We start from the raw sequence: 12,371 nt of genomic DNA on the forward strand, positions 1-12,371 counted from the left end.
GAGCCACTAGGAAGGTAGTAAAGGCAACTCTGCCTAGTTATTCACAGGACACATGGGTGAAGCCGTCATCTAGGCCAGGATCCCTGGCCCCTGGGTAACAAACAGGCCCCTCTCCTATGCACAGCGGCTATATTCTCTTTGTCGGTTGTCTAAGCTAAACAAGTTCCCAACCTTACTAACCCAGGAGAAATGAAATGCCAACCCGACTTCTATCGCAGAAAACATACACTCTTTAAGGAACCCTTCACATTCAATCATCAATAAATAAGTACAACATTGAGACAAAAATTAAGCTAATTATGTCTGATGGCATAGCCCTGAGTCAGACAATTGAGGCAGACCCTGGAGAAGAAGCACCAATGTCTTCAGGGAGCCACGGCCCAATGGCTGCCTTCAATTAACCCACAGGATTCCATCCAGTTCCTCAAGCCTGCCAGACAAGCCCTCACCACCCCAACCACACCTCAGTCCTTTTGTGTGCGGTTTGTTTTTGAGCTGGGGCCTCAGTCACTTTGCCTGAGCCGGCCTCCAGCAAACTTGAGATCCTCTTGCCTCTGCCTGCAGTGTTGCTGGGTTTAAGGCCTGCATGCGTCACTGTGTTGTCACTGAGGAGTATCTTAAACTGGGAAAAAGGCAGAATGGCTGACGATGGGCAGCCTGAGAGGAGACTGGATGGAAGGGCAGCAGGAGGCAAATTTAGATAGATCAGAAACAAGGCAGAGATGGCAGCTACCAAGAACATTGGGATAAAAAACCCTCACCGGGCTGGGAAGGTAGCTCAGCGGTAGAGTGCATGCCTTGCAAGCATGAGGCACTGGGTTCGATTCCTCAGCGCCACATAAACAGAAAAAGCCAGAAATGGCGCTGTGGCTCCAGTGGTAGAGTGCTAGCCTTGAGCTGAAGAGCTGAGGGACAGTGCCCAGACCCAGAGTTCAGGCCCCACGACAGGCAAAAAAAAAAAAAAAACCCTCACCGGTGGAGAGCACCCTGAGGAGTCTTTTAAGAAGCAGCTTCCATTTGTTCCAGGCCTTGGGTGATAGATATATGGCCAAGATGTAGCAATAAATGGGTGATCATGCTTTTGGACACAAGTGAATGAATGGAGCATATACTGCATTTTTGAAGGGTTCTAATAAATAGCATTTCTCTTTCCAATTCTGAGACTAATGAGAGAAAACCCCAACGCTTTATTGCTGACAAGGCAACCATTGGAGAAGGAAGCAAGCTATGAGCAAGCAGACAGCCCACACCTGCACGGGGGAAGTGGGTGGGTGTGCAACCTGGCCACCCTACACCAGGAGCATGCATTCCCCCAGGAGCATGTGGTAGAGGAAGTATGCTGTGACATATAAGGCTGGAAGGGGACAAGCTGGAGACCCAGAGAAAGAGCATGCTACACCGGCCTCGGTGAGTCCTTCTCCACTGAAGGGAAGACAGAGGCTCAGCCTCATGGGCTCTCTTCACGAGGAAAGAGATGGTGAGTCTCACCCTTCCAGGGAATCCCTCAGTTGCCAGTTCTAAAAAGCTGTGGCTGGGCCTTTTAGGCTGCAAAGGTAAAAGAAAGAGTGCAGATGAGATGGTAAGACTGGACAGTCCTGAGCTCCAGGAGATTCACCAGACCCAGTCCGTCAACATTCCTGTGGACTTTGCCTCCTCCTCCCTGCCCCCTCCCAACCCCCAGGTTCACACCAGCCCCAACCCAAGGAAGCAAAGAAAACTACTCAGAAGACATAAGAAACAGCAAAATGGCTTTTTGATTAGGAATGAGCCGCTTTACTCTTTCTTCAAAAGAATTGCAAAACCAAAGGGAGCTGGAGAAAGGCTTGTGCCTGAGCTCCCAGCTTCGCCACAGGCAGAGGCAGGAACAGAAACACCTTTGCCGAGATAGGTAGGCCTTAAAAGGAAGCCAGTGGCCCAGGATGATGGAAACTTAGTTTGTGGCGGTCATTCCACCAACTCGGAGCATGTTTTGCAGAGGAGGGTGGGACACACAGATGGGACATTGGGTTATCCGTGTCTGGAAGCAGAATCCAGCTCTCCCAGCAAGGGAGCATGCAGAAAGATGGAGAAAGACACTGTACAGGGCTTGGATACACAGCGCAGATCGGGCCTGCCAGGAAGGAAGAGACCTGGGCTGGCTGCTCAGGGTTGTATACAACACATCCAAGGGGAAACTCCTTCTTCCCCATCCCTTAAGTCCACGGCCTTCGGTAAACAACAGTGACAATTCCCAAAATAGAAAGTGCAACCACAGACTTGCCTTTGTGTGTGCAGAGAACAGGAGAGATTGTGTGGACAGGCCTTCAGCCAGTACTTGTGGCTCCTGCCAGCACCGCATTCACACGGGGACGGCCCCCCTCCAATGCAAGCCGAGGGACTGCATCGCACCCAGCTCACAACAGATGCAAAAGCAGCAGCCGCACACACACCCGGCCTGTGGAGATGGGCGTCTGGCTTGCAGAGTATGTGGATAAAAAGAAAATGAACTCCTGGGCAATACTTAAGAGCTGGATGATTCTCAGTAGAAATCAGAATTTCAGGCTTTTCTGAAAAATGAGGTATGTGGCAGGAGGGGGTCCATATTCCAGTTTGGACGCAGCCCTCCCAGCCGCCCCAACTCTACAGGGTCCATGGGTCCTTCCGTGTGCGTGCTGTGCTGAGCATCCATGACCATTGCCCAGCCAGGTCTGAGGTGACTGCTAATCCTCATGGTTCACGGTGGAGCTGGAGTCAGAACCGGATCCTGAAGCTGCCGCCAGCTCCACCGCCCAACCATCCACGAATTTACACACTGCTTAATTTCCGGGGTCACCTGAGGATCTCATTTGAGGAGCTGGCTTGGAGCTGTGGATTGGCACGGAGGCCACACCGATCTCATACAAATGCAAGGGAGGTCGGCTACACCCCGGGCAGCCAAAGGCCAAATTTCAATGAAGTGTAAACTTGAGGGGCTCCTCAGAGGACATCGCCTAAGGAAGGCAAAAGCTCAATAAAGACGTCGTGCAGAGTGAAGGACGCAGAATGAAGGACGTGCAGAGTGAAGGACGCGGCGTGTGATCCAGCTGAGGGGGAAGCAATGCTCAAGATGTCATCAAGATGAATTTATCCTGGTGGAGGTCCTTTTGATATTCAGCTAAGATCCAGCCAGGTCACAGAACATTCATTATATGCTATGGAAATATATTTGCCCAGGTATTAAAAATTTTTTTTTACTTTTGCAGGCACATGTGGCTCACACCTGTAATCCTAGATTCTTAGGAGGCTGAGGATGGAGGATCAAGGTTCAAAGCCAGCCCATGCAGAAAAGTCCATGAGACTCTTACCTCAATTAACTAGAAGGGGAAAAAAAACAAACATAAGGAGAAAGGTGGCTAAAAAAAGAAAGGTGATAAAAAAAAGAAGCCAAGTGAGAGTTCAAGGCCCTGAGTTCAAATCCCAGTGGCAGCAGGCACACACAACACACATAGGATTTTATTCTTAATTTAAAACATTTTAAATATTACCTATCAGCCTCTAAGTTTACAAGTCAAATTTCCAGGACCCAAACATCTGAGTTCACACCACAGTGAGAGGCCAGGGCTGTCCATTCCACTCCATACGACTCACTGGGCTCTACCGTGTGTAAGGCTGCATTCTAGAGACTGACACAGGAACATGAACAAACGCTGGCCTTACTAGAGGGGAGGGGAGTGGACAGGAGGGGAGAAGAGGGAAGGGCAGCACAGGGAAATTCATGACTTTTAAATAGTTCTTTATATTCTACAATTAAACACCTCAGTAATAACATCTTAGGCAAGTGGATTCTTTTTTCGTATAAAACATTAACCTTTGCATAGCAAAGAGACAGCATCTTTAGAATAATGGTGGTTTCTGGGAGGACTGGTTTACTAGTTTATTACTGCTTTATTTCTTTTCTTAAAAACTTGAAGTGAGCCAGGTGCCAGTGACTCACATCTGTAATCCTAGCTACTCAGGAGGCCGATATTTAAGAATCACACTTCAAAGCCAGCCTGGCAAGAAAGTCCATGAGACTCTTATTTCCAATTAACCACCAAAAAGCCAGAAGTAGAGCTGTGGCTCAAATGGTAGAGAGCTAGCCTAAATCTAAAAAGTTCAGGGACAGTGCCCAGGCCCTGAATTCAAGCCCCAGGACCACCACTACCAACACCACCACCACCACCACCACCACCACCACCACCACACACACACACACACACACACACACACACACACAATATCTGAAGATAAGCCAGGTACAGCAATGCACACCTGTAATCCTGGAGCTTAGGAAGTTGAAGCAAGAGGATTGAGAAATCCAGACCAGCCTAGGCTACATAGCAAGACCCTGTCAAAAAGAAAGCAACTGGGGCTGGGAAGGTGGCTCAGTGGTAGAGCGCTTGCCTTGCATGCCTGAGGCCCTGGGTTCGATTCCTCAGCATCACAGGAGCAAAAAGAAAAAAGCGGGAAGTGGCGCTGTGGCTCAAGTGGTAGAGCGCTAGCCTTGAGCTAAAGAGCTGAGGGACAGCGCCCAGGCCCAGAGTTCAGGCCCCATGACTGGACCCCCCCCCAAAAAAAAGCAACTGAAGATAATGGTACCACTTGTTAAATCAAGATAGTAGCTACATAGTTATCTACTGAATGACAGCTGGAGACTGAGAGCATACTAATTATTTTTTTAATTATAAGGTAATGCATTTGTGGTAGTGGAGAGCAGACATCCATCTTTTCCGGAAGACACTATCTCTAGGAGGTCAGTCCACTCCCTGAGCTGTACTTTGTTCCCTCAGGCTCCTGAGGAATGCACTCTGCCTCTTGCAGTCCCTTTTCCCGCCACCCCCAGCTTCTGAGTCACAAGAGAACGGCTCATCACACTTGATAGAACTGCACTGAAAACGGAAATGGATGTCATTTAATGAATGAGTCTAGAAAGGTTCTAATACAGACATAAATAATCATTACTATGACTCTGGGGGTTGATGGTTTTTCAGACGGCTGCAAATAAAAGACATCTTCCACTGGGGGCTGGGGGACTCACACCTGTAATCCTAGCTACTCAGCAGACTGAAACCTGGAAGATAACAGTTTGAGATCAGCATGGACACAAACATCTGCTAGACTCCATCTCCAAAAGAAGTTACGAAAGTCAGGCTGGAAGCATGGATCAAATGGTAGAGTGCCCACCAAATAAGTAAGCCAAAACCTGAGATCCTGAGTTCGAAACCCATTGCCAGCTTCTTTAAAGTATGTACTAATGATTAACCCGTGGACAGCAGTACAATGTATAGAAAAGAAAACTAACCAGAGTACCTAACTGGTAGTGTTCATTCACTTGCTTACTCAAGAACTATTACTTTACTTTTTGCTTGTGTTTTGGGTTTTTTGTTTGTTTGTTTTGTTTTGTTTTTGTCAGTTGTGGAACCTGAACTCTGGGCCTGGGCTCTGTCCCTCAGCTCTCCAGCTCAAGACTAACGCTCTACCTCTTGAGCCACAGCACCACTTCCGGCTTTTTCTGCTCATGTGGTTGCTGAGGAATCAAACCCACGGCCTCATGCATGCAAGGCAAGCGGTCTACCACTGAGCCACCTTTCCAGCCTCTTTTTTGTTTTTGGTTTTTTGGCTTTCTTTTGAGACACGGTCTTTCCCTGTAGCCCCAGTTGGCTTGAAATTAGCTTTGAGCCCAGGCTGGCCCTGAACTTGTTGCCTTCCTGCCTCTGTTTCCTAAGTGTCTGGGATTACAGGAGTGTATTGCCATGCTCAGCTAAGAAATGTTTCTTGAACGTGTACTGTGCACGAAGCATGGTTTCAGTGTGAGCCCAGCAACAAGTAAGATATCTGGGTGCTTCAATCCTTGGGGAGAGCAAACAAGGAATACCAAAATAACTACAGAGGTGAAAGAGATCTAAGGTGGTGGATGAGGCAGGGGTGCAATGGGGAAAGGAGGCACCTTGGATGGACGGCTGGGAAGAGCTCCGGAAGGAAGAGGCTCATGGGCAAAGACCTGGAAGATAAGAAAAGGCCAGGCTCACAGAACTGGGGCCATACCTTGTAGGCTGACATGAGCGGAAATGGGGCTGACGTGTTCACCAAATGGAACCTCAGGCAATGGGAGCTGAGTGGCAGCACTGGCACTGGGGTAAAGGGGTGACAAAGAGTAGATGCAGCTGGAGAAGGAGGTTGCTCTCAGGGCCAAGGCAGTCTGAGTCCAAATTCCCAGCAGTGTGAGAAAGACTCAGTCTGCTCTGTTCTGGAAATGAGGCTTTGAGATCGGCTGGACAGAATACCTGGGGTAGAGGGGAACGTGGGGGTCAGGGGAAAGAGAAATTAAGGTTGACTCTAGATCTACTGTCAAACCACAAGACAGGGCTGTGAAGGCAGGGAGGTTAGCAGCTTTCAAAACAAGGAGCAGAGGTCAGGGCTGGGCGGAACGGAGCCTTGGGTAGCCTTGAGGTGATCAGGAAGGAGAAGACAAAGGTAAAAGCTGGCTGGGCAGAGACCCAAGAGGCCAGAGGCCAGAACACAGCCACATTAAGGACAGGATGTGCCAAGGGGCACCAGAAGATGTCCAAGACTGAAGCAGAGTCTGGCCCCTGCATTCAGCAGAGCAGAAGGAGTAGAAATATTGACAAGGGAATTTTGAATCCTGGAATGGGACCAATGGGACCAATCTACTTAATCACTTCTTCCATAAAATGAGGATAACAGGAGGCTTAAGATTCCTTCTACTTCATTCACTACATTTTGAAGCTAGGAAAAAAAAAACATTTTTTTTTCCCACAAAAGAGAAAAGCAATTAAGAGATAGAAAAAAAATCTAAACAAAGAAAGCTATGCTTTTTGTGGAGTTGTTAGTCAAACAAGTTGAGGGGTCATTAGTACTCTCTTACATAAACAATTATTAAGAATAGTTATGCTAATAGTTAAATAAGCCAAGGAAACAATCAGAACAGAACAGCCATGGCCCATATCCTCCTTAATATGTCCAAACTGTACCACGATATGCCCGTGAGGCCCCACTATGGTATAGCCGAAGCTATACATACCATCTAAGTAGAAACAAGGGACACTCCCTCGCTCTCTGTCCTGTAGAATCTCTTTACAATTATTTCTAGACTGGAGACAGCTGAGTGGCAGCTAGCAGGCTGCCTTCTCTCCACCCTTCCAGAGTCACAAAGAACTGATCGAAGACATCAGGAATGTGCTCAAGGAACTTCCTAAAATTCCATGATATAGGTATTTCTTTGGAGCTCAGCCAAGAAAAGCTGACCGTAGTTTAGTTTCAGCTAGGCACTGGTGGCTCACACCTGTAATCCTATCTACTCAGGAGGCTGAGATCTGAGGATCAGGGTTTGAAGCCAACCTGGGAAATCTTATGTCCAATCTGAGAAACTCTGTCCAACAGGCAAAAAGCCAGAAGTAGAGATATGACTCAAGTGGTAGAGCATTAGCCTTGAGTCAAAGAGCTAAAAGGCTCTGAATTTAAGCCCTAGTGTACACACACACACACACACACACACACACACACATCAATGAGCTGATCACAGACTACTACAACTACCACTTGGCTAAGTGTCACCAAGACTGGTGAACCTCTCCAGGTGTCCTTGTCTCTGTCCCCAGATACAGGCCCCATGTGGACTCTTCTTCCAAGGTGAAATGCTGACATATGACTAGAACCCCTGGTCTTGTCAAGGACACCTCGCAAGCATATAGTTCCCTCCTGCATGTTGACTGTTCTTTCAAAGCCAGGGAGGCTGGAGATTGTCACACTATTTGTGGACATTTTGTCATTGCTTGAGATTATCCCGGCACCGGTGTGGAGACAGACAGGCTGGGGGCTGATCTGATAGAGAGATTCTACTGTATCGGTGGATGCCACTTCCTGTGCAGTGATGCTGTTTCTAAACTGAGATGGTGGCCCGGGGCAGCCGCTCTCAATGTGCTTCACCTTTGTGTCCGGAACTCCAAGCCAGGGGCCAGGAGCCCTTTGCCTATGAAAAACTGAAACTCTGAAAGGAGTGAGTCAAGGTTAACAGTTAGACTAACAGGAGGACAACAGCCAGCTCCCAGGCCTCTTCCATTCATCACCCTGCATTAGCAAAACCATGACTTTCATGTCAGGGAAAAGCTTGGCCAAAGAAGGGCGAAGAGAGCCTCAAGGTAAGCAGCGCGGGGCTCTTGTCACATCCTAGAGTCGTAAGTTCTGAAAATCAGGTGTACATCTGTGGTTCTTTCTTTTTTTTGCTCTTTTTATTGTCAAAGTGATGCATAGAGGGGTTACAGTTACACAAGTAAGGTAATAAGCACATTTCTTGTCATCAACCTTGTTACCCCTTCCCTCATTTTCCCCCTACTTTCCCTTCCCCCAACTCCCTCCCCATTTCCAACATGTTGTCTTGTGTATGTCACTGTTGCATTGTTCCCCCGTGTCCTTTCTCTCACCATGGTGTTGTTCCCCTGCCCTTCCCTAATTCAAATAAACATATATACAATACCCAGGGTACCAAAATCATATACAGTCGTAACAGGGATATACCCATAGGGGGAAGAACACACAAAAGAAAACAAAAAAAATCACATAGTACATTAAAAACAACAAAGTAAAACCTCTTGTGATCATGTCTACACATAGAGCTCCCTTATGACCCAGCAATCCCACTTCTGGACATTTACCAAATGATCACATCTGCAGTTCTTAAGGACACAGATTCCAGGTACTACTACCTAGGACTCCTTGAGCCATAATGTCGGGGGGGGGGAGGGGGAGGGGATGGCTCTATGAGAGCTTAAGCCTCACAGAGTGTCTTAAAATCTTACAGACTTCCTTGAAATTTAGACCTTTTCTGGTGCTAGGAAGGGGGGTTTAACTTCCATCTACGGCAGGTAAAAATAAATGATCCTTGAAGAACTACATTTTTGCAGGGACAGATATGTGCCCTGCTTAGTAACATGTAATTATAACATGTAATGCTTATGGAAATTATGAAAGAATATATAGTGTGGGGCTGGGAAGGTGGCTCAGTGGTAGAGTGCTTGCCTTTCATGCATGAGGCCCTGGGTTCCATTCCTCAGCACCACATAAGCAGAAAAAGCCGGATGTGGCACTGTGGCTCAAGTGGTGGAGTGCTAGCCTTGAGCTGAAGAGCTCAGAGACAGTGCCCAGGCCCTGAGTTCAGGCCTCCCAAGACCAAATGTGTGTGTGTGTGTGTGTGTGTGTGTGTGTTTTACATGACTCAGTGAATACAGTGAAATATGTATGGTCATCTCCTCTGTGTAGATGAAGCACAGGAGACAAAGGTCGTACGCTTGCTCTAAGTGATCCACTAGAAAATGCTAGCACCAGAATATGCAGCCTTTATCCAGTTTGCCTCTAAACGGTGCCATCTTTTAATTTTAACTACATAGGGTAAATGGCCATGGGTCATTTTTTAGAATTCTTCTGCAGGGTAAAGTTCAAAAATTCTCTAAAGTCTAGGGCCATTGCTACTTGGAACAGCATATGAGAAGAGAATAAACTCTAAAACTGGGCAGGATTTTTTGTTGTTGTTGGTGGTGGTTGGGGGCCTGAACTCTGGGGCTGGGCACTGTCCCTCAGCTCTTCAGCTCAAGGCTAGCGCTCCACCACTTGAGCCACAGCACCACTTCCGGCTTTTTCTGCTTATGTGGTGCTGAGGAATGGAACACCCAGGGCCTCACACATGCAAGGCAAGCACTCTACCACTGAGCCACCTTCCCAGCCCCTGAGCAGGATTTTAAAACATATATCACAGGCAGGTGCTACTAGCTCATGCCTATAATCCTAGCTACTCAGGAGGCTAAGATCTGAGGATTGTGCTTTGAAACCAGACTAGTCATAAGACTCTTATCTCCAAATTAACTACACACACACACACACACACACACACACACAAGCTAAACGGAGAGCTGTAGCACAAGTGGTAGAGCACTAGCCTTGAGCACAAAAGCTCAGGGGCAGTGCTCAAGCCCAGAGTTCAAGGCCCAAGACTGGCTAAAAAAAAAAAAAAGAAAGAAAAAAAGAAAAAGAAAAGAAAAGAAAATAGATTGGAGATGTGCTCTATTAACAGAGTTGGAAGCCAACAGTGGCTCCAATTGGTGATAAAACAGTGGAGAGGGTGTGTCAGGGGGAATAAATCCAATCTGAAATGTTTTCCTTGCAGAAGACTTAAATATCTTCCATAGTTCCTTCCTATTGCACTTAAATAAATACCTACATGGGGGCGGGACAGGGCAGGTTAATATATTGTACTTCAGACATAAGAAACAACTATTAAATGTACTCATTACCTTACATATGCCCTCTGTACATCACCTTTACAATTAAGACAAATAAAAAATAAAAAGAACACAACTATGAACTTGCATGTGTGTGTGTGTGTGTGTGTGCTGGTACTAGAGCTTGAACTCAGGACCAGGGCTATCCCTCAGCTTTTCCAATCAAGCCTGACACTACCACACTTGAACAAAATCTCTATTTCTGGCTTTTTCCCCCTAGATAATTGGAGATAAGACTCTCACAGACTTTCTGTCTGAGCTGTTTAAACCCTGGTCCCCAGATCTGAGACTCCTGAGTAGCTAGGATTGATTACCTGCATGAGCCACCAGTTCCTGAGAACTAGGAACCTTTCTTAGCCACTCAACACTTGCAAAAGCATGGTGAAAAGAAAAGAGTTTGTTGATACAAATGACCCTTTATTCCATGGGGTTTCTACATGAGTCAACAATGAATACCTTTTGTTTTGTCATTTTAACCAGGTGTTGGGAACACGAAGCTGACTACACAGCAGGGAAATACTCAAGCTTTCTACAAACATGGTTCAAATTCAACTAAGCCCTTCATATGTCTGGATAGTTTGAAGATCCTGACAGTTATCCTTGACAAAAGGTAGAACAAGCACCAATATTTGTGACTAAGAATGAATGATGATGTAGCCTGCTAGTATTATGCTCACCTTTGGTCCTCAGCTCCACCCAGACCTGCCCGCCCCCATCCTGGAGTTCCCTCCATACAGCTGGCCCTCCCTCTCTCCACCCAGACCCACCTGGACTCCCATCTACCTACTTCACTTCCTACCCCTCAGACCCTCCTGCTACCTGGATGGGGATGGAGGCCACGTGCTCCCCTCCCTCTTGGGGGAAATATGGCTCCTCTAATAGACCTTCTAATAATCTTTCTCCTGTGCCTGCCTGCCTCTGCGTCGTCCCCTGGGATGGATGTGTGGGATCCTCCTCTTTCATAGCCTATTTTTAATTGCTATAGAAAAATTAATATATACTAATTATACTGGCATATGTGAATGGTGCAAGGCAGGGTTTGCTGTGATAATTCCATGGTTGGATATAAGGTACTTTGACTAAGTTCACTTTTCTGTTAAATTCCCTTTGACACCACACTTCCTCCCATTCCTCATTTCCTGTCAAATACTTGGTTAGTTTTCTTAAGCTAACTTCATAATACCCTTTAATACCGTCACTCCACTCCCCCCCAAATAATTCCCCCTTTTAACCCAAGTCTCATTACTGTTCCTTCTCCTCCTCATCGTCAGTTTAAGTCTGGATTCTACTTATGAGTGGAAACATTGACTATGTGCTCTTTCCTTTCGCTGGTCCTGGGGCTTGAACTCGGGGCCTGGGCGCTGTCCCTGGGCCTCTTTGTGCTCAAGGCTATCAGGCTCTTGGCTTGAGCCACAGCACCATTTCCGGCTTTTCCCGAGTACCGTGGTTTTTCTAAGTACAGTTTATTGGAGAGAAGAGCCCCTCAAACTCTTCTCTCCGGGCGGGCTCCAGCTCTCAGCTCCGGACGCGCTCAGCTCATATGTGCTTTGTTATAAAGTTGGGTTTATCTCCCTCCATACGATAAACACCTGCCTTGGAATGAGAAGAAATGCCCGGGGAGAAGGGAAAGGATGCCATCGTTCAGAGAGACCCCACTGTGACGACGGGACAAAATGCCAGGCCTGCAGCTGGGAGGTTACAGGTGCTGGTGTGTGTGGAGGTGGGGGAAAAGAAGCCGTGGCAGGTTGCGCACCACTGTGCACTCAGAACCGTGCCAAGCACTCCCCGTGCACAACTCCATTTAATGTATGCGGAAGATGCTACCAGTGTCTCCATCCTACACACTGGGGCAGCGCCCGAGCGCACCGGTCACGCTCGGTACCGGGATAGAGGTGAGTGCTTTTGTACTGTCACAGGCATTTTACTCGGCTAATCCTGATTACAAGCCGTAAAACGAGTCAGCTTTACACGCGAGGAAACTCAAGGACCAAAGGAACGAAGGCTCCCAGTTCCCAGCCCCCAGCCGGTCCCCGGAGGCCCAGCCTCAGCCGTGGCCCGTCACCGCACCCGCCCGGCGGGCGG

Source organism: Dipodomys ordii, unplaced genomic scaffold (genome assembly GCF_000151885.1).
Source record: "Dipodomys ordii isolate 6190 unplaced genomic scaffold, Dord_2.0 Scaffold77, whole genome shotgun sequence".
NCBI lineage: Eukaryota > Metazoa > Chordata > Mammalia > Rodentia > Heteromyidae > Dipodomys > Dipodomys ordii.